Source organism: Mustela erminea, chromosome 1, assembly GCF_009829155.1.
Source record: "Mustela erminea isolate mMusErm1 chromosome 1, mMusErm1.Pri, whole genome shotgun sequence".
Lineage (NCBI taxonomy): Eukaryota > Metazoa > Chordata > Mammalia > Carnivora > Mustelidae > Mustela > Mustela erminea.
In genome coordinates this window covers 110,398,480-110,425,731 of record NC_045614.1, presented here as the reverse complement: position 1 = coordinate 110,425,731, position 27,252 = coordinate 110,398,480, and the positions used below count along the sequence as shown (strand labels likewise).

Here is a 27,252-nt window from a genome sequence, read left to right as displayed (position 1 = left end):
CACGTGATCCTCCCAGGGCCTCCTGTCCAGGTACCCCTGGTGCTCTTGAGTACCCAAGTTGGGGATTGCTTCATACGGCAGTATTTCTCCACTGTGCTCATGGACCGGCATTCATCAGGGAAATTCTACCAGAATTCAGATTTTCACTCTGTATCCCTAAATCTTTGGCTGTGGGTATGGGCATTTGCATTTTTAAAACCTTTTGGGGTAAATCTGATGGGCACCTCTGCTTATTAAAATTTACCAATATCAGTTTACTTCTAGCATGCTATGCTTAGAGCTAAAGCTGTTTAGAAGACACTTCATTTATTGGTTCCAGGATGAGAAAGCCACACTGAGGGCCTGAAAAAGAGTGAGAAGGTTTTTGAAAGGCCATGGCCTCAGCTGGAGAGGAAGCTGGATGGTGCTGCAAGGGAACAAAGGCTCAATGTCCTGACCATCTGCTGCTTTTATTCTCCAGGCTCATTCCCATAATGAGTATTTATTCTGCCCAGCAACACTCACTCCTACATGTATGTGACTGTGGGTTCCATTCTAGAATTTTCCACAGGAGGGGGACTCAGGGCAGGCATCTTTCACTCAGCCCCACCAAAGGTGAGGCCAGTCATCTTATCCTGTAGGTTCTAGCCTTTCCACAGAGATTCACCTTCTTTTCTTGCCCCCTTTCCTCTACACATTCCTACATATAATTAGTCTGTCTTCTGTCTTTAGTAATGCACCAGATTTTGCCAGACTCCATTAACTCATTAGTCAACAATCTATAATAAACAGATTTTGGTGAATTTGGTCATGGGTGGAGGTGATGTGGGGGCCGGTGTTCCTCCGGTGTTACCCTCTCCTTGGGCTTTTCTGAGTGTACTAAGTGGAATCAGTGTTATGACTTCTCAGTCATATCTTCCCCATTTTAAAACTGCAGAATGGATCTTACCACCTCACTGGGGAGCACATAGTCAGTAAATTCTAATGGAAAAACCTGTCTGATGAACGGGGCAGGAAAGTATCACAGACGTACTGGTGAGTCATCTCAAGACCAGCTAGATTTGAGCTGTGGTGCCTCTTCCATGCTGACACTGAACCTCCCTCTGTATTCTGTTGCCCGAAGCAGCTTTCGAATCTTTGTCTCAGATTTCCTGATCTAGGTCAGACTTTGTCTTTTTAAAAATCGTGCCTGTCCATGTCCTTAATAGATTGGACTGGTCCCATTAGGATAATTGACTTAATACATTTATGAAAAACAACCCTGGGGAATTTTGTTGTTCTCGTACAAGGTCTTTCCCTCCCATCGTGGGGCAAGGTACTAAGGGGCCCAGGTGTGTTGTTGGTGCTGTTGATGTGAGTTGGTACTTTGGGGTAGTTTTAGAGCACAACAATTTTGGAGATCCCGTTAGTGGAAAAACAAAACAAAGCAAAACAACCAATAATCCAGAGACGAAGGTTTTCCTTGGGTAGACGAATGAATGGTCATTTTAAAGAAGGCTGTAGAGCTTCGGGAAATGTTGAGTCTCGTGTGCTGTCCCATTTTGCTTTGTGAACCTGACTGCCTGGGTGTCCATGGGGATCCTTAAACCCATCTCTTGAAGTTGTTGAATGATCAGATGAGTTCCTGCATAGGAAAATACTCCGTAAATGGAAAAAAAAAAAAAAAAAAACCACCCAGCTATTCTTACTTGTTTTCTTAGCACAGGTGCTGGTCTTTTTCCTAAAACAAAATAACCTTTCTTTTTAAATTATAAGTTAAATATACTCATCTTAGAAAATGAAGATGCTGAAAAGTATGGAGAAGAAACTTAAACACCCATATTCACCATCCAAGATAATTGCTGTTCTATATTTTACACATAAAACCACAGTATTCTTTATTTAAAGGGGGGAGTCATGTTATATGTACTTACTCTTACATTTTTAAAATATAATATTATCTTATAAACATTTTCCAGTTCATTGAATACCCTTCAGAAGTATGCATTTTAATCATTACATCGTCTCTGTCTTATGTGAGCAATGCCTTTGCATGTCTTGTGATATATTTGGCCATTGATTCCATTATTCCGTAGCACAGTAAACAGTGGTTCTTATTTACCAGGGAGGGAACCTGCTATAAAACAGGGCAGAGGGAGTCGACACTGTTTTTGCAGTATTGGAATTTAGCATCTTTTATTTCATCCTGAATTAAAATATATTGGGCTGTGGTTGAGCAGTACTTTCAGTTAAGCTCTCAGTCAAGGTAAAGTTCGACCTGTAGAATTGTTAATTTAGAGAAAATTCTGACTGCAACCCAATCTATAAGGCCAAGTTCTCTTAATTAACATAACATTAATTAGAGAAACATTGAAAAATAGTATGGTTCTTCTCCTGAATACATTGCTCTCGATAAGTTGCTTTATGCCTTCTGGAATACTTGTTATATCCTCTTATTAGGAGGTTGTGGTAAATTTGTTTTGCCCAAAGGATTCATTTTCTCTTGCTGGGCACATACATAATACTACAGTTACCACATTTTGGGATGTGATGACATAATGATGAAGAGAGGCCTTTGGATATTTTAAAATGGAGATTTAAGGAGCAGTAGGCTAGGAGAGGGAATTGTGCTAGTATTTCAGTCTCGAGATTAGTGTTTTTGTCATGGATTTATGTCTTCACCTCTTTTTTCGTGTTTCTGTGTCTGCTTAGCATCTTGCCAGGTATGTTGGCCTGAGTTCCTTCCCCCCATTTGTCCATGTACCCACCCATCCCTCCTCCCACCTGTCCATCCACTCATCCGTGTAATCATCCATCCTCTGGCCATTCTCACCTTCCCCTCTCATTTATCTCTTTCCATCTTCATCTGTCGCCCGCATCTATCTACTCACCTGTCCACGTTTGTCTGAAAAATGAATGGAGACTGTTTTAATGGGAGCATGTGAATTTCTTTGTTGCATTTTACAAAAGGGATCACAGGGGCCGAGGGCACCAGAACCAGAAAGTGAAAGTGACTAGAACTTGATCATTTTTGTTTTGCTCGGAAATCTGGAGGGACGTTCAGAACCGACCTGATAGCCCACTCTGATACTCATCAGGGTGCTGTAAACATAATGGATTTGGGACAATGTTGTTTCAAATACTATTTTGCTAGAAATCCGTCATTGGGAAATAGAATAAACAAGAGCTATTGTATCACTTCTGAGTAGTAAATTCAGAAAAGAATTTCATGAGTTTAGACTAGGAAAGAGTCAAAGATGTAAGATGTCATCTTTCCAAATTTATTGAGTCAAAGAAAATATTGTAACACTTTCAAGGACTTTAGGTATATTATACAAAGATATTTTTGAGGCGTGGGGACCAGTGTTACACTTGATATGGATAAAATGAAAGGAAAGGAACCAGCTATTACTGAAGACCTGTTTTCTTTTGATTCTGAGAAGGCTGCTTTGCACTTACCTATCCTTAGGATGTTCTCACATCAGCCCTGCAGTGTAACTTGTGTTCATCTCATAATATAAGGCAGAGACTGGTGGAGGCTAAATGATTTGCCCAAATTTACATGGTTAACAAGTAGCGGAGCTTCAGTGAAATCAAGACTTGTTTGACTCTGAAACTGTTACTCTTTGCAGTAAACCACACCACACCGTGCTTTTAAAACCTTAGCTGTATCAGCTCTCCACTTCCAGTTTTATAGTAACTCAGCATAGCACAGCTCTCAGATCATTTGGTTCATTTTATGAACAGTGAGAGGGTTTGCATAGAGACATGATAAAGAAGACAATTGTTAGGATGTAACTATAAGATTGAATCTCTAAACTTGACTTTGGTATTTGATAGAATGGGGTTTTCTTTAGGTGCGCCGTGTCTTTGTGTTCCTCTTAAGTTTTTCATTAGCTTGATCCAAAAGGCACACAGATCACTTCCCCAAGATGCGTCTTAGGGAGGCAGACAAGCCAATGAAATACAATAACAACTCTCCCCAAACTTTGGTAAGCTCTAGAAAGCCAGCAGTACAGATATTGTAGTGTGTTTTTGCCAGGCCAGCTGTTAAAATCACAAATGAGCCTGAAATAGTAACGACTTTTGATGACAGAGCATATCGATGTCCTTTTTAACTTTTTCATAGGTTTGAAAGCTTGCCCCCTCTCTTTTTAATCATGCTGAACTGTAGCATTGCTACTATCATTCTATCCTGGATGAAAATTCATGTTGCGTAATTAAGGCGGAAGATGGCAACTGGACAAAAGATGTTCTGCCTTAGAATCTGCTTATATGATCTTATTCTCACTTTCCACCTTTATTTTATTATCTAAGCACCTATTAATTGCCTACTGTCAACCAGGCACAGTGCTATGTGGGAAGGATATGCTAGAACAGGGGTCAGCAGACTTTTCTGTAAAGGGACAGATGGTAAATATTTTAGCCTAAATATTTAGGTCCATATGGTCTCTGTTGTAGCTACTCATTCTCCTATCTGACAATATAAAGTAAATATAAATATTACAGTGTAAAGAATAAAATACTTAACTCTGTCATAGGCAATATGTAAATGATAGAGTGTGACCATGTTTCAATACAATTTGACAAAAACATGCAATGAGCCAGATTTGTCTGTGGGCCACAGTTTTCCAGTGCCTTTGCCAGAATGCCCATGAAAATAGGGAACTTTGTCTCGTTCATTACTATGTCACCAGGGCCTAGAGTAGTGTCTGGAATATGGTAGATGCTGCGTAAATATTTGTTAAATGAAAAATGAGTGAATAAATGAATCACAATCCACCTCTGATCTCTAGGCACTCATTATCCAATTAGAAAATAAGAAATACATGTGTGAGAGTGTTCAGGCTAGTGGAATTGGGTAGTATTCTAATTGGGACCTGAAGGATAGGGAAGTGTGTGTCACCAGCCGGAGATGGGAGACGCATGTGGCCGGTGGAAGAAACACACAGTGTGGACAAGAAGCAGGGCATTTGTAGTGAAGAAAGAGTAGTTTGAATGTTCTGTAATAAGATTTCCCTGACTTGCGTGATCATGATAATCACTTGCTTGAATAATACAGATTTCTAGCACCCTCCCTAGAGATTCTGATTTGGTAAGGCAAATTTGACCAATGCTTGTTTATAAAATAAAGATTTGAAAGGAAGTAAGAGTGGAAGATGTCATTGGAAAGATATGCTGAGGTCATTTCTGATGGACAATAGGTTCTTCCTTTTCAACCAGCTGAATCAGTACTGACTGTTGGCAGCTGGACCTAGAATTTCCTTGTACCTTCTGTGCCATGGAATGGAGAGGGAGCCCTGGTGGAAATCCATCTGACTTATCTGTCTGCCTTCATATGTCCCCTACTGATCTTGTGCATCAGCCTTTATGATGAAGCGATGTATAATTTAGTCACTCATTTAAAATGTAACAAAAATAACCAATTCTATGTAGCTGCTAGACTTAATTGCTTTTGAAACTCTTGGTTGACTCACATCTAAGGGGACAAATGGATTCAAACACACAGTTGAAAGCTTACTTTCTCTTGCCATAATTCTAGTTCAGAAGGTTATTTAACTTAATACCCAGATTTTTAGTATGTGACCACTGGGAGGGCTGTATGTCTTCTTTTTAATGATGGCAGAAACTGAAGTCTGAAGTGTAGGCAGTGACTTGCTCAAATTCTGTCACCAAATTATTGGCAAAACCGGGATTATAATGCAAATGCCAAGTTACTCAATTTAGTTTTCTTTTCATAGTGCTATGCCACATTTATCAATAGAATTCCTAATTTACATAATTTCTCTCCCCCTTGGATCTCATAGCCTTTTGCCCACATCTCTTCTATGCTGCTTATCATAAAGTTACATCCTAATGTTTTCTCCTGGACCAGTACCCCACTGTTACCCCAAATAAAGACTGAGCTCTGTTTCCTTGGAGAGCTTAACATATTTCCTGGCACTTAGCATGTGTTCAGCAAATAATTGTAGACTTGAAATATCTTGAGCATCTTTTTCTTTCTTGTGTGTTTTGACTCAAGTTTCTTTGCACTTATATTGTCAAGAAAGTCAAGCTCTTCTAGAATTGCTGAAATACAAAGCTACTTTCCCTTAAGCTTCCTTTAAAAGAAAAAAGTTGAATTCTTTTTGAACCCATTATGGTGGAGACCTTTTTTAACAGCTCTTTTGATACTTAAATGTCAGCAACTTCAAAAATGAAATGTCAGTAAATTATCAGAGAAAGAAATTGCATATTTATTTGGGTAGATATATTTTAATTGACCACTTAAAATATAGATTATAGCAAAATTCTGAGCATTTTCATATCTTGCACATTTCTCTCAACTGCCAGGACTTTTTTTGTTTGTGTCTCTTTGAAGATTTAATTTTAATTTTTTTCTGCATTATAGTTATGGATTTACATTTTTCTCTTCCAGTAGATGATACGCATCTTGAAGTTTAAAAAAAACTAATTTCTGTCTCCCCACAAAATCTTGCCCTATAGCTGCTAAAACTAAATAGGCATTTCTTTAAGCATGGTTAGAAAATGGTGAATCTTATTTTCACTTACTCACTTATTTTTGCATCTGACTATGTGCTGTGCTTTGTGCTTATTAACGTTGGTGATGGGGCTGGATTGGGGTGGGTAGATGAAAGTGAATGAAAGTTCTCTTTTTCAGAGAGTTCTAATTTGGGAGGGATGTTGACACATAACATATAAATATGATGTGATTTACAGATCTAAGGTATGTACACGTAACCTGTTTTAGAATCGGGTGGCAGGGAAGTTCAAAGGTGAATTGAGGGAGGCTTCAGCAAAAAGACACCGAGATGAACCCGAATGTGTCTTCATCCTTCCATTCAGTGACTGATATTGATCTTCATCAACAGAACATGTGTACATACACACATGCGCACATGCACGCACTTGTGCACAAACACATATACACAGCTACAGTAACAGTTTTCTTTTGTGATTTGTTTGACTGTAGATTTAAAAGTTGAGCAGTCTTTACATAGGACAAGAGAAAGACAGGAACAGGTTTCATTGTGTGATCTCCAGGTTTCTCAACATCTGAAAGACACAGTTGCCAGAAATTTATTGGGATGGTCTTCACCATTAGTGGCATGGACTGCAAGTACATTGGCCAGAGGGAGAAAGATATACTGTTCTAAGGAGTTGTCCCATCTGGTGGTTGTTCTCTTCAATAGTTAAATTACACCAAATAGTTCCCTAGGTGGAAGAAGTGTCGGCTTTGACGTCAGACAGTTCTGGTTCCATAGCTAACTTTGCCATTTATTCTTTACATAACCCAGGACCTTTGATTATCCTTTCCTAGGTTCAGGTTCCTCATCTTTGAAAATGGTGATAATGGAAAGTACCTCTCAAAGTTGTGAGATGATGGAGCTGTTTGCCGAGCTCCTATTTCAGTGCCAGGGACATAATAGGTCCTCTGCCTATAGGGCCAGCTAAGTTATGTAAAAGAGTGAACAGGTGACATGCAAGGTTTATGGTTTTGACACAGATACACTTTGTTTGCATAGTTAATATACAGAACTAGCCTTGACTTCCACAAAGAAATACTTACAGTGTCTTCTTGAAACACGACACCCTTTTAGCTAGATTTCATTTTCCCACTTAGGAGTCTTGGGTAGAGGTAACACTTTGTTCTCCTCTTTCCTGTAGAGACGATAACAGTGCAAATGTGTTAATGAGATGTGACTGGCTCTTGGCCAGAGTCAGTGTGCAATTTGGGAAAAAAGCTACGGGATGTGGTGGGGGACATGGATAGCTCGAGAGGACTCTCTGAAAAAGATGGCAGCTGACTCGTGCTCATCGATTATTGCCTGTGGGAATGCATTGCCATATTTATTTTTAAAGATTTTATTTATTTATTTGAGAGAGAGAGAACGTGTATAAGCAGGGGTGGGAGGGGCGGGGGAGAGGGAGCAACCGGCTCCCTGAGCAGAGTGCCCAGTGTGGGACTTGATCCAGGACCGGGGATCATGACCTGAGCTGAAGGCAGATGCTAAACTGACGGAGCCACCCAGGCGCCCCACATTGCCAGATTTTTATGTGAGATTGTTTTGTTTTTAAATGTAATAACTCATTGAAATTTTTCAAAAACACTATGAGAGACACTTCATGGAAGGAGAGAAATGCAATTTGTGATCTCACTCAGTAACCTCAGCTTTGGCTCTTAAAAGCAACAACAAAGCCCTTTAAAAGTGCACACTGTGGCAAACTACAGATTGGACCTTAGCCCTCTACTGTGCATCTCCTGCGCATATTTTTAATTGATAAAGATGGCAATACATCGTGGCCAACACTTATTGAGTCCTGTCCATGAGCTAGGCACTCTGCCAGAGATATAACATATATGATTTAATTCTTACAACAACCCCAAAAGGTGTGTGTGTTACTGTTAGTATCTGATTTTTATAGATAAGGACACCAAGACTCAGATTTAAGTATATTTCCTGAGATTAGACAGATGGTACATAACAGGTAGACTTCAAGCCCGGGCATCTTTACCTTCAAAATCAAGCATACCAGTGGTTCTCCATCCCGATGCTATGTTAGAATCATGGAAATACCCTTAAAAAACACTGTTGCTTAAGTCCATCCCCAGAGTAATTAAATCAGAATGTCTAGGAGTGAGATCGGACATAGGTATTCTTTTAAAAGCTCCAAATCGATTATTAAAAGTAGAAGTCATAGAGATGACCACACCTCTCTCCACACTAAGCACTCCTATCTCCTATACCTGTTTTAGTTTTCTTTTAAGTATTTATTGCTCTCAGGAAATTATGTGTTCATTTACCTGTTTGTGAATTTCCTGCCTTTGTAAGCTCCTGCAGTACAGACATTTAGTCTTTTCTCATTCTTTGCTGTATCTCTACCATCTAGATGAGTGCCTGACACATAGTAGGTGCTCATTAAGTATTTATTTGACTGAAGAAATGGTCCCTCCCTGCAGAGAGCTTACAGTCTAGCGAGGGGGGCAAACAATACAGACTTATAGTCCCATGAGATAAGTTGGTAACAGTGATGTTCAAGCCAACGTCATTAAAACTTGTAAGACTGCGTTTATCTTTAGACACTGATGGGACATTGTCCTGACCTGTACCGAATGAAGTGTGGAATATTTTTAGACACCTGCTGTGCTAGGCTGGATCTGTTCTGTTCACTGAGGTATGGGTGTGCGTGGGTGGGTGGCTGTGGGTGTGGCTCTGTGTACATTGAGGCATGCTCACACACCGGTGTTCCTCTGTTTGGGTACATTGTTTTAGTGAGGCAGCAAACAGAGCATTCTGAGTTTTATTATCCAAACATCAGGTCCTAGAACTAATTCAGGACTGATTGTAGAGGTTTACCCAGTCATTAGGGAATTTAGATATTATCATCTCTTTCTAGGAAAGCCAGCTTCTGTAGGGTACTCTGCTCTCCTTATCTATAGCAAGAGTCCATTGCCTTTACTCGTCAAAATCTCTGACAGTGGAGTATGTTCATCTGATAGCACCCCGTAGGCTGGGACCAAGGGAAGGCAGGCAGAGGTTACCTAGAATGACTGTAGACCCATCCATAACTCTGGCTCTTCATCTCCTACGTGAGGAGGTTCGTGAAAGCGTGAGTGACACTATTGTAGAGAAAACCTTGAAGGAGTACTGGTTTCTAAATAAAAACGATTCATTTGGAACTTTTAGGACTTTAACAATGACTAGTAACAGGTTGCCTGTGACACAGCTGACAGTCGATGGCCCCCTACTCATTGTGAAGATACTTACTTCAGGTCTGGTGTGGCCCAAGCACTGAGCAGTCAGAACCAGCCCCCACATACATAGTTGGGCCCCCAAGTACAAGCTAATGGGCAGCCTTCCTGGTGGAGTCACAGTGTGTCATGAAGAAGCAGCTAAAAGTCAGTGATGTAGTGTTGAGGGGAACTCCAGGCAATTCTCCTCAGCACAGACAGTGGGAAGAGCCCTTGCTCTAGAACAAGAAAACAGATGGAGGACCTGATCTCACTACTTATTGCAGGAGGCTCCTGGGCCATTCGCTTCCCTTTATTGAGCCTAAGTTTCTTCTGGATGTGGTGGAGGAGAGTAACTTTGGCATTCCCTATTTACCAGGCTTGACGGGATGGTTAAGAATCTGTGAATGGGTTTCTCGAGAAGTTCCAGAGTAAGTTACCAAAATAAGGGTGATGATGAAGGAAACCATGACAGGGGTGGCTTTTCTCCTGACTGACCTGTCCTGATTTCTCTGTTCCAGTTTAGCCCAAAATGAAGGTTGAGGGAACTCTGGGGGAAAGGGGACACAAACAAAGGCAGGACTGGGCTTTCTTCTGTACTTCTCCAGAACAGTAGGCAGGACTGGGCTTTCTTCTGTACTTCTCCAGAACAGTCTCCAGGACATTCTTCAGAATGTCCAAAGACAAACTTTGGGCATTTTGGTTTCATGCTGGAGATTGTTTAATGCAGAAAACTGGATCTAAATAGGCTCATACCTTTGGAGTATTCATGAAAAGTACCGTGTTCGAGGTGGCCTGGTTGTCTTAAAGATGTCAGAATGATTTTGACAAAGGGGAAAAAGCCGGGATTCGTTTACTGTAAATGGCAAGTAAGAAACAACAGAAAGTTGAATATTAGAAGAACTTTGCTATTGCCAAAACCACACACTTTCACATTAGTAAAACACGGAGTTCTGTCGGAGTGAAATGTGAAACTACTTGCAGACCACAGAGAGTAAAAAGTACTTTTGTTTCATTATTAATACCATTGTCCTTATTTCTTTAAATGAGAATTGATAGCCACCATAATAGAATCTTTCTCAAAGACCAAACACAGAAAGACAGAAAAATAAAGCAAAATAAACACACAAAAACCTCAGCGCCCCCATCACCACGAAGAAACCTGGTGCTCTCAGGATGCATGGTTTCCATCCATTGTGAAATCATTGGGTTCTAGAAAGAGGGTCCCCGTTTCCTTCTGTCAGGATCAAGTACTTCATTCAAGGTTTTTGTTTTTTTTTTTTTTCTCTTCTCTCCCTCCTCCTCTTCTAGAAGACTGATAAAGTTGGCTTTTTGTTAGACAGCAGGGTGATTTTGTCCTCTGATGTGTGTGAGAATGAAGAGGAGGCCTTGTAGGCACTGGAACTCTCCACGCTCACGAGGGAGTGAGGCTGGGCTGCCTGATGGAGCGGAGTGCTCCAGGGCCTTCAGAGTGAACATGGAGCTCTTGAAGGGGAAACAAGGTAACCTTGAAAAACAACAGGCCATTGGCCTTGAGGGAAAGAGGCCCATTCTTTGCCAGCTTATGAAATTTTGTGGTGGAAAGTCTGGAGGTCAATAGACTGGAGTTTTCATCTGTTTCCCCAGTTCCCTAACTACAGCTATCCTCTGCTCATTCCTCAGTGAAATGTGGGAATTGACATACATGTTTTTTTGTTATTCTCCTGACTGATGTTTAGGGTTGGTCATTATTTATTTAAGCTCTTGCTTCATGGGGACTTGGAGTGTTATGGCAATGAGACGGGAAGCAGAGGCCGGTGTGGGTAGGGTGGCTACTGGGTTTAATGTATGTGGTTGAGGAAAACAACACTAGAGTTATTATTATTATTTTGAACATATGTTCCTTGTCAGGCCTTGGATTAGGTGCTTGATATATGTTATCATGCTTAATTTTGACAGCAATTTGTTGAGGTGTAAATTTTAGCTTTCTGTTTTACAACTGTGGAAACTGAGACGCTGTAAGAATAAAGAACTTCCCCAAAGTCAAGGCCCTTATATAGCTGCATTAGGCCTCAAACCTTTGTCATCCTTGCTCTGATAGGCCATAGTAAATTGCAAAGCTGGAAGGTTCCAGACCATCTATCTGGCTGAATCTCTTGCCCTGCATTCAGTGTTCTCATTGGTATATTGCTCTCCAGTCTTTTTTTAAAGAAAACTAAAAAATAACAGAATAAGCAACACAAAAATATAGTGCAAGATTAAAAAGTCACAAAACAGAGGTATAATGGAAAAATAAGTTTTTCTCCTATCACGGTCTCATTCTCTCTACTTTTCTTACCCAGAGGCCAACACTGTTCCTTGTATCTCCTTCTGGAAATAAACTGGGTCTAAACAAACATATAATGTATTTACATTCCTTTATATTTCCATGCTTATAGAATATTCAGACAAAGGGGAGCACACTGCACACATTATTCTGGCTCTTGCTTTTCTCATATAATCATAAAGCTAGATAATCATCTCTGTGTCAGTATCTTATGTCTGGTATCTTGTAGTTTTAATGAGCATTTCTATTGCCATTAGTGGCTTTTAACACCATTTTAAATAGGATAGAATCATTTGTTTTTTGTTTTTGTGAGTTCTCTTTTGCCTCCACTTCTATTGGATTGTTGGACTTCTGCTTATTTTTTCAGCTAAAAAAAATTAGTCTTTAGTGTGTGATAAGAGTTGCAAAACCCCATCAGTTTGCACTTGTCTTTTTAAAATTGCATGTAAACTTTGTAAAAAATTATATACTTCATTCAGTCTTTTGGCTTATAGTTTGGGTTTTGTGTAACACTTAGAAATGCCTTCTCCCCTTTGGTTATTTAAAAAAAAAAATCTACCAATTTATTTGTTTTTCATTTGGTTGTTTTTTCTTTTATCCTCTGTCTTGTTTTTTCTCTAGCTCAGTCTCTCATCACCTGTTCACTGAAATTATATTTTGGCAAAAGATGTAAGGTAGGGATCTTTTTTTTTTCTTTTTTTTTAAGATTTTATTTATCTGAGAGAGAGAGTACGAGCAGGGAGGGGCAGAGGGAGAGGGAGAGAATCCCTATCAGGCTCCATGCTTAGTGTGGAACCTGATGCAGGGGCTCGATCTCATTGACCCTGAGATCGTGGCCTGAGCTGAAATCAAGAGTTGGACGCGTAACCAACTGAGCCACCCAAGTGCCCCCCACTTTGATATTATCTGGATCCACCTGTCCAAATACTATTTATTGAATAGTCCATCTTTTCCACACTGCTTTGAAAAGCCATCTTTATTATATATTAAGTTTCTTGATCCTTAATTACTTAAATATTTAATACTTAGGAATTTATATCATTTTGGGGATCTCCTATTCCATTCCTGTGTCACTTCATTCCTGTGCACCATTTTCATGCTTTCAGTTATTGCCCTTGTATAGTATGTTTTGTTACCTGATGAGGCTACTCCAACAATCTTATTAGTTCCTCTTTTTCTAAATTTTTCTGTCTTTTAGTACTTTGTTTCTCCATAAACTTTAGAATGGACTTGTTCAGTTCTGAAAATAATGTCCTGTTGATTTTTTCATAGGGATTGCTCTAAACTTAATCATTTACATTATATGTTGTAAATATCTTATTTCTTTTCCCTAGAACATAATGCCTTTCTGTTTATTGAAGTCTTGTTGTATGTTACCAGGAGCATTTAAATTTACCTTCATGTAGACTGTGCATATTTCTTGTAAGTTTATTTTCGTAGGTATTTTTTGCTTTCTCTAGCTAATGGAATTGTTATATCATCTAATTGTACGTGTGTGTATGTAGCCTCTTGATACCAGTATATCGATTTTCTACCCACCCCTTTCCTGAATTTTCCATTATTTGAATAAGTTTTAGGTGAATTTCTTAGAGTTTCTAGGTCAGTAATCATATAATCTGACAATAACTGTAATTTACCTTTTTCTTTCTAGTTTTTATAACTCTTGCAGATGTTATTAATTGTATTATCTACTCCCTCTAGAAAAGTAAATATTAAATAGCAATGTTAGATTGAATGTCTTTCTCTTTTTCCTGACTTTAATGGACATGCCTGTACTTACAATATTCCATATTAATTGTAATTTTGGCTTTGGCTTGAGAAATAAACTGTGTTAGAAAAGTATCCATCCCTCTTCTAACAGTGTTCTTTTATTTTTAAAATGGATACAGGTTGTTAAATGTTTAATACCTTTTTGGAAACTATGGAAATTATGCATTGTCTCCATTTCTGTTTGCTGAGAAAATGTCTTAGATTTTTAACTTTTGTTCTGTAATTTGGTGAAATATATAAATACATTTTTCAAACATGAAATCATACTAGTGTTCCTGGAATAATATCCACTTACTCATAGTTTGTGTATTATATTTTTAGTGTTGTTGGAATGTAGAGGTTAATAACTTATTAACAATTTTTGCATCAGCTTTCCTAAGTGAGATTATTTGAAAATTGTGTGGGTGGGTATATGTGTATATATGCATTGCCAGATTCCAGTATAAAAGTTATGCTTAAATCACCATAAAATAATCAGGAGGCCTTCCTTTTCCTTTGTTTCTTTTTGAAAATTTTCAATACCACTTACATGATCTGTTCCTTAAATATGTGAAAGAATTGCCCTGTGAAACTGCCTTGACTTGGTCCCTTTTTTGGAGGGGTGGAGGTGTTTCCTCTTTTTATATTTCTCCTGTACTAATTCAACTAATTTGCTTTTATATCTCTTCTGTGGTTACTTTTGTTCATTGTATTTTAGGAAAGTCACCTATTTCATGATTTGCATGGAGTTCAATAATTTCTTATAATCATTTTCATTTTCTTTGTGTTTATTACTTGTATTTAGTGCATTATTACTGAAAGTTTTGTGGTTTTGTGCTTTATTTCTCTATTCCCTCTTTTGGTTAATTTAACACAGGTTTGTTTGTTATTTATTAAGAAAACAGTCCTTATTTATTGGCTGTACCATTCTTAATTTTCTCTTTCAATATGTTTTCTTCTGCTTTGCCCAGGTTTATTTTGTTGTTCTTCTAATTGTCCGAGCTTGACTCTTAATTCATCTGTTTTCATTTCTACTTTTTTATTAATGTAAATAAAAAAAATGCCAGATCCAGTCAGAATAAGCCTCATGGGGACAGGAACTGTGTCTGCTTGTTCGCTTCGAGACTACCGTAATGCCTATCACATAGCAGGTGTTTAAGCAGTATTTTTGTATGAATAAATAAATCCCTGTGAAATAATTACAGGATTTGTGGTGGGTTCCCTTCTGTTGCTCTACTTCTCCTCTGCTGTCTTTGGCCATTCTCTCTAGGTATCTGCTCATGTGGAGGCATAAGAAAATATTGACATGCTTCATATTACATTTTTGGAGTATGTTATTAATGTCTTTGAAGTCTACCAATACAATTTCCCCCAGTCAAGTAAAACTAGGGAAAAAGATCTCTGTCAAGATTAGCCTGGGAGAAAACATATCTGAGTAGAATCAGAATGTTAAGAGCTGATGGGTTAGCAGACATCATGCCCATCAGTTTTTGTGAGTCTGGCCCCTTTGTTGAAGCTAAATTTTACAGAGGCCCGACTGTAGATGGAAAATGATGAAAACAGATGCGCTGCTATTGGCGGGGAGGGCACAGAGCGAGGGAAAGCCCAGCACCCTGCTCCTGGCTGCCTTCCCTCCTGATCTTATCCCATGTCTCATTTGAAAACCAATAGTTCAAAAACTCTCAATTTTCAGATGAGAACGAAAACAAAAAATGCAAAGAAGGCAAATGATTCATTCAAAGTTACTCAGTGAATTAGAGCCATCATGTGGGACTACAACTCCGGCCTTCTGTTTCTGAATCTTGTGGTATTTCCAGGCTCACGGGAAGCTTCCTGTACCTTGCTTTGCTGTGTGTTTTTGGATGGACCTGGTGTTTGATTACCTCCCGTGGCAGGCCCAACAGTCCTTGCTAAGGCACAGACTACATATTTGCTGATCCCCGAGGGGAAAGCTGTGATTCAGACTTTGAGGTCTAAGAATTGCAGACTTAGTTTCTAGTCTCCCGATGAAACTGCTAATCTGGGTGCCAATGGTGTTTCTGCTACACGGACACCTGCCCACACAGCATGATTAGAAATTATAATGATGACGGCGATGAGTCTTCCAGGACACCCACGTTCTTTGCAAGATATTTCTGCTAATCGTCTCTACCAGAATCAGTTGGAGAACTTTTTTTAGTTTTTTTTTTTTAATTTTTTATTTCCCCCTTTCTAAGTCAAATACAAATACTAGTTTAATTCTGGTGTAGGGTAAAGACTAGTCCTCACCATTAGTGGTGTGTCATTTTTTTGTGCCTGGGATCCTAAAGCCTCGGGTACATGGGGTGATGGAAAGCATCCTGGGGTAGATGTGAGGGTATTTGGATTCAGATTACAGCAGTGCCCCCAAATTTCCCGTGAACCCTTGGTAGGGGTTACTTCCCTTCTTTGCACCGTTGCTTGCTCTTCTGCTCAATGGGCATCTGATTCTGTTGTGTCTAATTTACTAGAGTCCTGGGAGTCGAATAAGGGACTGAGTAAGAAAATGCTTAATGAACTCTGCCCTTTAAATTGAGAGCATTGTTATTGAAGATCTTTTGCAGTGTTGGTGTCTTAGCTTCTTGGGGTTTTATGTCATATACTACAATCAAGCCATGTAGGTGTGAGGGCTGGGAAGGTAATTCCAATAAAGGACCAGAATCATGCCTAAAATGTTATTTTATATGGCCTCTACCTTGAACTGGGGAAAAATTATGCCAGGAGGGGATGGCACACAGGGAAAAAGGGAGGATCCCAGGAACTAAGAATCTCATTGGAGAAGTAAGAGCAAAAATTAGAGGAGGGGGAGTAGGAGGCTACAGTCTGGTTGTGTGACAATGCAGTCATTGGCCTAGGGATGACAAGAGGCATCGGAGAAATGCTGACACTGGCTTAGGGGTCTGTATATCTGGAGTGTAGGGGGTCAGGAGGGTGCAGATAGAGAGGCTGCAGGAAAAACCAGGTCCTCACAGAAGAGCCATGTCCCGAGAGAGCCCACCAGATGCCCTCTAAGGAGGAGGGAAGCTCTTCCAAAGCTCCTTAGGGCCAAGAAGAGCCTGGTATTCTTTGTCTCTGCTCTTTTATTTAGCATGTTACTTGGTTCCCACTGCTTGCCTTTTTTTTTTTTTTTAATTGTTTTTGGTCCCACTGTTTAATGTAAAGTCTGAATGTCTGAAGGAATGTTTAAGAGGGATTCTTATAGGAAAGACCTGAGTTGGATAATTCTGTTTCTCTTTCTGGTGCACTGTTTCCTCATCCAAAGAGTGTTGATCTCCATGACTTGGCTTCTATAACACTCACCACCTTTGTTGAAGGGCAGACATTTTTCTCACGTAGGATGAGAAAAAATACTTGGTGAGTTTGTTGATGTGTGTGTTATAGTGTTGAGGGCTCAGAAGGAATAAAATGGTTTTGGAAGTCCTTTTCCTTTAGCAGAGGACTAGCTTGAAAACTGGGCTCGGATAACTTCAGCTTTTATTCTTGTCTATCTATCTATCCATATCTGTCTTATCTGTCATCTGTCTATCCATCCATCCACCCACCCGTCCAACCACCTACCCACCCACATATCATACCTATCCATGCAAGATGGTGGAATTTAATTTTCTTATTCTTTGATCTTTGTTTGGTTTGCTGGATCAAATAAGCTGAGTTGAAGAAAAACTGACTTTTGAAAGAGAAATTTGGGGAGAAAAAAAGGTATCCTGATTTTTTGAAAAGAATTTTTCCCAGGATAGGCTATACAGTTTCTCTGACACTTGGGATGGGAACTAAAAGGTCTGGACACATTGAATCTCTGAAAGCCCTGTGAATGTGTTGGCTGAGCTTTTTTCCTTCTTAGCACAGATGGAGAAGCCTTTTTGTTATTTTTTTTCTTTCAGTAAAATAGAGCCAATATAATATCTGAAACCTCCAACCATAGTTTGGGGAGATGATTCTCTGTCTATTGCTGGTCCAAATATAAAATAAAATTTTTAAAAATTAGCAAAAACACAAATTTTTCAACTACAATTTTTTTTGGCAAAATTGGCCTTTGTCATTCTATTCCTTTATTTATAATTAAAAAAATTCTTTAATTGAGCTAATTCCTAGCTTCCAGTGAGTCTTTTAACTAATCAAATGCATTTGAAATACTTTTTAATTTATTACAAGAACAAGACAAAGCAGGAAATAACTTTATGTAATGTCTTTTCTTGTCATTTTTTAGTTTGTCAGCTCTTTTTCCTGATGGACTTTTGGTTTGGCTGGAAACAGCCTTGGGGTATTCATCCCAGGTAATGTTTACCATGTTGCTGTTGGTGAGTTACAAAAATAGTAACTAGTGATAGTAACTGGTAACAGAGTCCCTGTATGCCTTCACCTAGCTTCCTCTAATAGTAATATCTTACATAACCAAATACATTTGTCAAAGCCAAGAGATTATCATTAGTACAACACAGTTAATTAAACTGTATTTGCATTAGAATTTCTCCAGTTTCTCCATTAATGCCTTTGTCTCTTTCTTGGTGTCCAGCTTAGGATACAGCTCTGCGTTTATTCACTGTGACATTTTAGTCCATTTCTGTCTGTAACTTACTCAACTTTTCCTTGTTTTTCATGATCTTGATACTTTCTAAATGTACTGGGCAGGTATTTTGCAGAATGTTCCCCAGTTTGAGTTTATCTGATGTTTTCTCATGATTAGACTAAGGTTGTGGATTCTTTCCCCCCACACCCCGAAACAGGAAGAACTGCTATTTATATATTATGTGTAATATAACATAAACATGGAAATATACATAAATATTTTATGCATTTTACATATAATACAGTTATTAAAATTAGGTTTTTGATGAATATTTGATTGCATGCAAAAAGTGTTCATAATAAATTTAAGTGAAAAACATAGACTCAAAATTATCATTCCAATTTTTTTTAAAATTTATTTTCAGTGTTCCAGAATTCATTGTTTATGTACCATACCCAGTGCTCCATGCAATACATGCCCTCCGTAATACCCACCACCAGGCTCACCCAACCCCCAACCCCCTTCTCCCCTCCAAAACTCTGTTTGATTCTCAGAGTCCTCAGTCTCTCATGGTTCATCTCCCCCCTCCAACTTCAGCCAACTCACTTCTCCTCTCCATCACCCCATGTCTTCCATGTTATTCCTTATGCTCCAAAAGAAAGCGAAACCATATGATAATTGACTCTCTCTGCTTGACTTATTTCACTCAGCATAATCTCTTCCAGTCCCGTCCTTGTTGATAAAAAAGTTGGGTATTCATCCTTTCTGATGGAGGCATAATACTCCATAATATATATGGACCACATCTTCCTTATCAATTCATCCATTGAAGGGCATCTTGGTTCTTCCCACAGTTTGGTCACTGTGGCCATTGCCGCTGGCCATTGGGGTACAGATGGCCTTTCTTTTCATTACATTAAGACCACCATCCAGGCAAAATGCCCTTCTTAGGGATTCATATCAGGAAGTACATGATATTAACTTAAGATGACCTATTACAGAGATGTTCACCTTACTGGTGATCAGTTTTGTTTTGTTAGGTCTTAACTAACGACCATTTGTCTGAGATTATTAACATTCTGACATTTTTGCAAATTAGTGGTGACAGTTGCTGACTAGTCTTCAAACCACTAGCTTCATTGCAGTGGAGGGCCAACGTTCTCAAGGGAGGCAGCTCCCACAGCTCAATTAGGGAACATGGTGTGGACCTGAAGCCCGTGTTTGGGTTTGCCAATCTGTCCTTCTGTCTTAACCCTGGGGGCCTGCCTGAGGGAAGACCTGAGCTACAATGCTGGCTTTGTGTATTCTTACCCAGGGAATATACAGGGATCAGGACCTGCTTTAGAAATCAGATGTCCAGCAGAAAGGACAACACTAAGGAAAGAAGGTGGAAGTGAGAGGTAGAGCTTGTCTATCTCTCCTATGGACTTCTAGAGATGATCCTTCCTTTGATTATTATAGTGTCTTGGATGCCAGCCATTTACTGGTCAGATAGAAGTAGTCCTCTTCCTGTATGAAGGAAGTATGGAGAATGATGGAGGGAGAGCTCTTCGTCATTTGACGAGGGAACAGAATCTTCCATGACGAGGGAACAGAATCTCCCATATCCACGGACCAAAACCAGCATCCCAGTGGGTAGAGCGGCTAAGCTGCCATTTTGTTGGTAGTGATCCTGGTCTTGTTTGGTTCTCTTCATCTTCACATTCGGGGTGGGGCCATTTGCTAGCAGTGTCCTGCAGTCTCTCGGTCGTGAAATTTAAGATTGAAAGACATAATTGACAATACTGGGTGGGTTGGCTCTGCCTGTGGGAATCTATGTGTCTTGATGTCTGTTGTAAAACTTGTTTGTCTCCACCAACCATTTTGCTTTGTTCACTTACTGGGAGGTACGAGTTGAGGAGAGGCTGGGGACATGTTATCCCATGGGATGGCTCATAGCCATGTATGACCACTGACCACTTGAAATGTGGTTAGTGCCACCTGTTAAAAGAATAATATTCTGTATGCATTTGTGAAGTAAATCTTTTTCTATTCATTTTATTTTATTTTATTTTATTTTATTTTCCTACTAGAACATTTAAAACTGTGTATGTGGCTCACATTATATTTCTCTTGGATGGTGGTGTGAGCCTGGGAAGAATATGGAACACAGTAAATTGACCTTGTGTTCTTCTCTGAGTTCTAATAATGTTGGCATTAAAAGGAAAAGCTTCAACAGTCATAATTTTCATTAAAAAAAATCTGATTCAGAAGAATTGGCTCATTTTACATTATTGCTTGGACTGGAGAAGAATCTGACATTTGGTATTTTCATAATTGAGAACATAACTTGCTGACTTAAAAAAAAAAAATCACAACATTTTGTGCTTGGCCTTAGGTACCAGACTTTGAGCTTTTTGAAAATAGGGATAGTGTCCTTTTTTCTTTCTACCATCCTTTTCCCTGAAACCACACATTAGCTAGCACATGAAGGTAGTTAGCTGGCATCTATTGAGATACAAAATAACTTTTAAAAAAGTAAACCTTAAGAAACTACCCTATATTTATGGTTAGAAGAGAGAAATAGCTACGTTTATAACCCTTTTTCCTAAATCAGCCACCAGAATTAAAGAACATTGATCCAAGTGTTTATTTACTTCTTGATTTGATTACCATTCTCATCAGGTGTCCCTGTCAGCTCTGCTTATGATAAAGAATCTTTTCAAGATGCTTAACCTCATCACCCCTGTGAGGAAGGGGAGACAGAAAAGGATGCTGCTTACACATAGTAATCCTCGCCTTGTTCAGACAGTGTATCTAAGGCCCTGAAGATTGGATTCTTCTTAGTATCTCTCCTGTTTGATCCTTTCTAACATCTACCGATACAGTGGAGGGCATGGGAATAATAATGAGAGGTGAGTTTAAGCTTGACCTATATTAACTTTTCACCTTTTTAAAATTTTTATTTTACTTCACAATGAGCCAGAGTCCATGTGAACCCAGGACTTACAGGCCCTCAGTCTTCATTTTAGGTACTCCCCTGATTTGTTCTTCTTTGGGCAAGCCCTGGAGCTGGGTCAGGGGACAGTCTTTGCTGGATGTTATTTGGCCAGAACCCTGTGCTGGGAAGTCAAGAGCTTCTATGATTCCACGTTAGGCATGATTCTAACTGATTCCTGAATCCAGCTGTAGTCAAGACCATGTCGCCTTGGTCAGGGGCAAGCGTTCTAGAGTCTGCGATGGGTTTGTTGCTCATGTCTCCTACAAAAGGCCCCTTGAAAGAGCCCTTTTGGTTACAGACAGCCTTATTTCTAAGAAACACTTGAAGCTTTGATTCTTCTGCAGAACAACATGGAAGATCCGGGTTCTCTTGGAGACGTGTTCAGGACAGCTATAATGAGTTCAGAAAGGATTGGCCTTGGAGTGAGAAGGCCTTTGTTTACTTTCTGACTGCTTGTTGGATTCTAGACAAATAACACATCATCTCTGAGCCTTAATTTCTTCATCTGTCCAAATTGGACAATATCTGCTTCCCGGGGTGGTTGTGCGTTGATATAAAGGGAGTGCCTATTTTAGGGACCGATCCTTAGGCTTTATAAACACTAAAAGAGTTGGTTTTTTTCACATGTGTCTTGTGATTTTGTGGGTGATAGACCAATAGCCATCTTCTGTCTTCATTTTGGAGGTGAGGAGGAGGAGGGTATTGGGTAACTGTGTGGTAAATTCCACTTTAATTCTAGCTTTGAGAAAAAGAGCAGGGAGAATGTGGTAAGCAATTGCTTCTAAAAAGCTCGGACTAAAAGCACTTGATGGATTTGTGCCGGCTTCCCGGTAGACTCATCTCTGCACTGCCCGCATAGCACAATTAATAGTTATTACTCAAGAAGGAACAAATAAAAAAAAAAGCGAGAGCAGGCATAAAAACATCCTTTCATCTTCCTGATGATGGTCCCCTCTGTCAGGTTGGTGGAGCCATACCTGTGAATCATCCTGGGAAAGCACAGTGTGGGTGATTAGAAGGAAGATCTTGTGGCTCATTTCTTACCCACTTCCTGGGCTGGGGAAATGTCTCAGCTCATCTTTCTTATCTACTGATGTCTTGTCAATATCTACTACCGTTCCCCATGCATCTTCACAAATAAGGGCCTCTTTCTTACTCCAGACCATCACTGTGTAGAGAGCCGGTTCCTCTCTGTGCAGACACAGTGGTAAAGTAAATGTAGATTAAAGCTGAGAAGAGAAAAATGGGGCCACGGAAGAGTCCTGGAGAAGGGGTACAGAATAGAGCTCTTGTCTGAGCAGGAGCATAAAAATGCTTAAGCTACGTTTGTGTTAGGAAGCTATGACATGAGTCACAGTTCTGCCACAGAGCAGCCACTTGACCTTGCATACTTCCCTCTTAAGCTCCTAGAGTCCATGTATCAACTTTTGCCACTTACAGTCTTGAAGATTAGTCAGAGGCCAAGGAAGCCCTGACTTTGAGGGTGGATGCCCCAAGTGGGCATCCGATTCTCCCATAGATGCAACTTGTTAGGCAAAATGGAGGTTGAGGTAACAGATTTTACGGTTTGTTCCTGTGTTTGAATCTGACTGAAGCAGGAGTGACTCTGGGTGAGCTACACCATGGCTCTGAGTTTCACTTTTGTCATCTATGAGATAGGAATAGGGTTGTAGGAACTGGAGATCATACATGCTGTGATGCATTTGGCACTGAATAAGCTCTCAATAAGAGATTGCTGTTATTATTGTTCTTATTATTATCTGTCACCACAATCGTTTCCTTAGCCCTCTCTTGTAGGGATAGACTGTCGCCAGGGCCAGTATTCATTGTGAAAGTGGTTTGCGCTAGATAGATGGAAACTATCTGCACAGTGAATAATGCAATTAAAGAAAGCTCAAGATCAGTTCCACCATCTTCTTTATTTTTGCTCATGGGTTATTTGTCATCAAGTCTTGGATTGTATCTTTTTTGCTACCACTCTTGGATTTTCCCCTTCTTTTCTATTTCCATCGATTATTCTTCTAAGCTGAACTCTCATTGCTTCCTGCTGCTCTGGGGTTCCTGCCTCCAGGCTCTCCTAGAACCCCGGTTCTAAACTGTGTGGTTCCTGGGCTTGTGGCACCCCCAACAAGCCTCCCAGCTTGCTGGAAATACAGCATCTCAAGTCCCACCCAGACCTGTGGGATCAGGGGCATGTTTGCCACCATGCTATAGGGCTTCCATCCACATGCTTAGCCACTACTTGTGTGTTCTGCCTTTGGGCTGTTCCCTATTTCTGGTTGCTCTAGTACCTTTATTGCCAGAGGTGGTCGAGAGGGTAATAAGCATGGGGCTGTGGAAAAGCACTAGAATAGGAGAATAGTGGCTCAGTCTGTCACCATCCATTACCTTGACTGCGACAATAGAGTCTCTGAAATGGTTTCTATACTTTTATGATTTCCCTTTATTGCCCTTCTCTACACCACAGGGGGAGATCTTCTAACGTTGTTAATTGGATTGCATCTCACCCCCATCATACATTGCCTTCCATGGTATCTAGAAACATTCAGAAGACCTTCTTGTAGCTCACAAAGGCACTGTGAGGTGGGCTTTCCTTATCTCCCACTCCGTAATCATTTCATTCAGTAGGGTTTTGTCCTGTGTGTAAGCCAATTTTGTTCCCACTTGACCTTCTGATTCTGCAAATGGTTAGCTTGGACTCTTCATTCTAGGGTCAGTACAAGTATCTCCTTGGAGAGATCTTCCTTAACCTGTAGCTAAAGTAGCACACCTCTCCGCCCCCCATTTCTTTCTCCCTTTATCTTGCTTTATGTTCTATAAAACACTTGAGGTTCTCTGGAAGTCTGGTTACCATGCCTTTGTTTTTTTTTTTTTTTCCCTTATTGGGCAAGCTCATTTGGTGGGAGCTGTCTTAGTTAAAACAGTGTTGGTGATGACTTGCTGAGTGCTCCCTATGTGCTAAGCACGGTCTTAATGCAGTCTAATGGATCAGTTTGTTTGGATTATTTCATTCTCTTTAATGGATTCTTTGTTTCTGTCTTTGTCTTCCCTTCTTCGTCTTAGGATGTCAGCTCCCAAAATGTGAGGATGGTATCTATTTGTTTGTCCTCTGTTCCTAGCCTATATAGAAGGTTGCCCCAGCATAGGCAGAGGAGTAGTGCTCAGCAAATGGTTGTTTAGGGGATGTGTGGACCCCAGAAGGTTATTGCTGGGGAATGAGTCTACATAGAAGGAAAAAGAGAGAGACCCTCATCCCCTGCTCAAGGAGAAAATAGCCTTAAGTACATCGTTATCTTTAGTCTAAGGGAGCAGACGTTGGAATCGGAGTTGGGATTTGCTGTCGCAACCTTGGGTAGTACAGAAGCAGATCCTGACAGTCTAAGAGAGGGGTTTTCGAGTGGCACCTTAATGAGAACAAGTCGTTGCTAAACTCTTTAAGTCTGGTGCGTAGCGTGGTTGGAAATACAGGGCCTTATGACTTTTACGTTCTTTGCGCGCACGCTGTCGATGTGCGTATGTGAGCCTTTTATTATTATGGACTCAGCCGGCAGTAACCATGGTGAGTAGACCTATCACACAGCATTTTTTCTGAGTCAGTTTAAAATGCTGACAATTAAATATACCGTACTCTTTTAAGCGATCCATCAGTCTCCCTTGTTGTCATGGTGACCGGAGTATATTTAGAAATGTGACAAGTACACTGAGTTCAATTGCACTTTTGCCAAAACATAGTTTTGCAGCTAAAATTGAATTTCCTGATTGAAGATCCAAGTGCTGTTAAGGGGGCATAATCGTTTCTATACATTATTCTGGAAGCATAACTTACATCATTCTATTAAATCAGCAGTTAAAGTCTTATCGGGCTAGTAAGATACTGACACTTGAGTGGTTGTGTGTGGAGTTGATGAAGAAAAATAAAGGTAGCATCATGTTTTTTCCTTTAAAAGTGAAATTGGGCCTCAGCAGTATAACTAGTTTAATGATTAATTCCCTTATATCTTTATAAAGAAATTGTAGGTAAGCACACATGGTTCTATTCTTGCAGATTATATTTTTAATTGAAAGAAATTTATTAAGCACCTCCTCTCTCCTACATGCAATCTATTCTTAGCAGTATGAGGGCATCTCTTTTTCTTTTGGTTTGACCTCGGGTTGATGAGCATCCTTATTTTCCCCCAGCCCTGTTCCTGCTGGACTTTACGTGGGGTAAAGAGATGAAATGAACATGACTTTTTGCCCCTGGGGGCTGGGGGTAAGGGAAAATTAAAGTCCCCTCTCTTGTCTGATCAAGAACTAGGTCCAGATTCTCCCTCCCTGTCCTTTGACCTGTCACCACAGTGCCTGGAGAGTGATGTTGGTGAGGCAGTCCTTGCTCGGTCCACTACCAAGAGGCTGGAGGAACTTAAGCAGTGCCTGGTCACTGTGACCACCCTGCTTCCCTTCCTGACCAAAGATGGATTATTTTCACTTTGGGGATGAGAAGTGAGGACTCCTGGATACTTTTGCTTCTGAGTTTTCATGGAGCTGAATGTGTCGACAAGTGGGGTAGATTTTGAGCCCCTGATACTATATGGTTGTGTTTATTTCTTTCATGTACATCGCAAACAATGAGAGACATCTTAGTTATCATAACAATGGGTAAGAGTTCCTGAGTTTTTTTCCGTTCAGTATGCTAGGCATTGTGTGTTGTAGGGTTGGATTTATTTATATATTTGAGAGAAAGAGAGAGAGAAGAGAGAGAGAGAGAGAGAGAGAGAGAATGAGCAGAGGAAGAGGAAGAAGCAGGATTGGGGTACCTGACCTGGGGCTCGAATCCGAGGATCCTAGGATCATGACCTGAGCTGAAGGCAGATGCCTAACTGACCGAGCCACCCAGGTGCCCCTGTAATAAGGATTTTAATGGGTCATTTCAGTGGAACTACACAATATATCTTATGAAGTAGCTCTGTTGCCATTCTTATTTCACATTAAAGAAACAGATGCAGAGAGATTTTGTATTTTGTTCAAGAGGATGCCCCAAATAGTCATGGAGTCTGAATTCTGATCTAAGTGTCCTCTTAACCGGCGCCTGCCCCACAGAAGGCACACAGTAGATATTTGTTACTAATAAGGGGCCTACTCCGAGAAGTCGCACAGATGTTTCAGTGTTTCCAAACATTCACGGATGTGGCCGCTATGTAACGGTGGACAGGAGCAGGGTCCGAAGGCATTGCTGAGCCACTCTGTGTCTTCCCTCGTGGTTTAGAAGCAAAGGAGATTGATACTGGGCTGGAAGGGAGCATACCTAAGTCACATCCAAGTGCTTTGGGTTTGGTCTCAGGACCTGTTTACATTCTTTAACATGAGTTTTTGTTTATATGGATGATAGCTAATGATATTCATCTTAGAAATTAAAACAGAAATAGAAAGGATTTGAAAGAAAAATGTTTGTATGAAAATGAGTACATTTTCAAAAAAATAGTGAGAAAAATGTCAATTTGTCACAACATATGCTTTGATTAAAGTTTATAAAGAAAATCCTGAAGGAATTTACCAAAGGACTGGAAGAAGAAGTAGAAAAGATGTAATTATGGGTTTCCTTTTTTAATATTACACCAAAACTTGACAAGTGGTGGTTCCCTAATGTGAAAGCTGAAATTGTTTCACTAAACTTCTTCATACTGTGTTACATTAAAATCCATTGGTCTAATATTCACTTTGAATTGATCTCCGCCTCTGAAACACCGCAAATTGCTCATTTGGAAATACTGGCTCACTTTAATTTTCCAGATGTTGACAAGTTTCATTTTATAACAACAACAAAATCACATTCATTAATATCACCACTGCTTTCATCAAAAAAATATTGTTATATGTATTTATAATTATCATATATTATTATAAAATTATTAAGAATATACCAAGTATACAATAATAGTAGATGCAAGGTTTTTAAAATTACGATTTTTACCTTAAAACTGATTTTTATCATTGGCAACAAATTCTGTTAATTGTTTTCCTTG

The 27,252-nt window shown here is 39.8% G+C and overlaps 1 protein-coding gene and 1 long non-coding RNA gene across 10 annotated transcripts in view; one reads left to right on the top strand and one right to left on the bottom strand.

Annotated features, from left to right (window-relative positions):
- Window positions 1-27,252, top strand: part of LPP (LIM domain containing preferred translocation partner in lipoma) — a 644,971-nt gene that overhangs the window by 124,265 nt on the left and 493,454 nt on the right. Inside the window, exon 1 of one of the 9 annotated variants that reach the window (XM_032359811.1) lies at window positions 11,065-11,193. The exons of the other annotated variants lie outside the window; for them this stretch is intronic. The gene's annotated coding sequence lies outside the window, so the exon portion shown is untranslated. Of the gene's footprint in view, window positions 1-11,064; window positions 11,194-27,252 lie in introns of those variants that run through there. 9 annotated transcript variants of the gene reach the window in all.
- LOC116599901 lies at window positions 1,422-10,989 on the bottom strand. Its single transcript, XR_004289464.1, has 3 exons — window positions 10,826-10,989; window positions 7,529-7,620; window positions 1,422-1,603 (listed from the first exon to the last, which is right to left on the bottom strand). It is a non-coding gene; the product is annotated as an uncharacterized LOC116599901 (long non-coding RNA).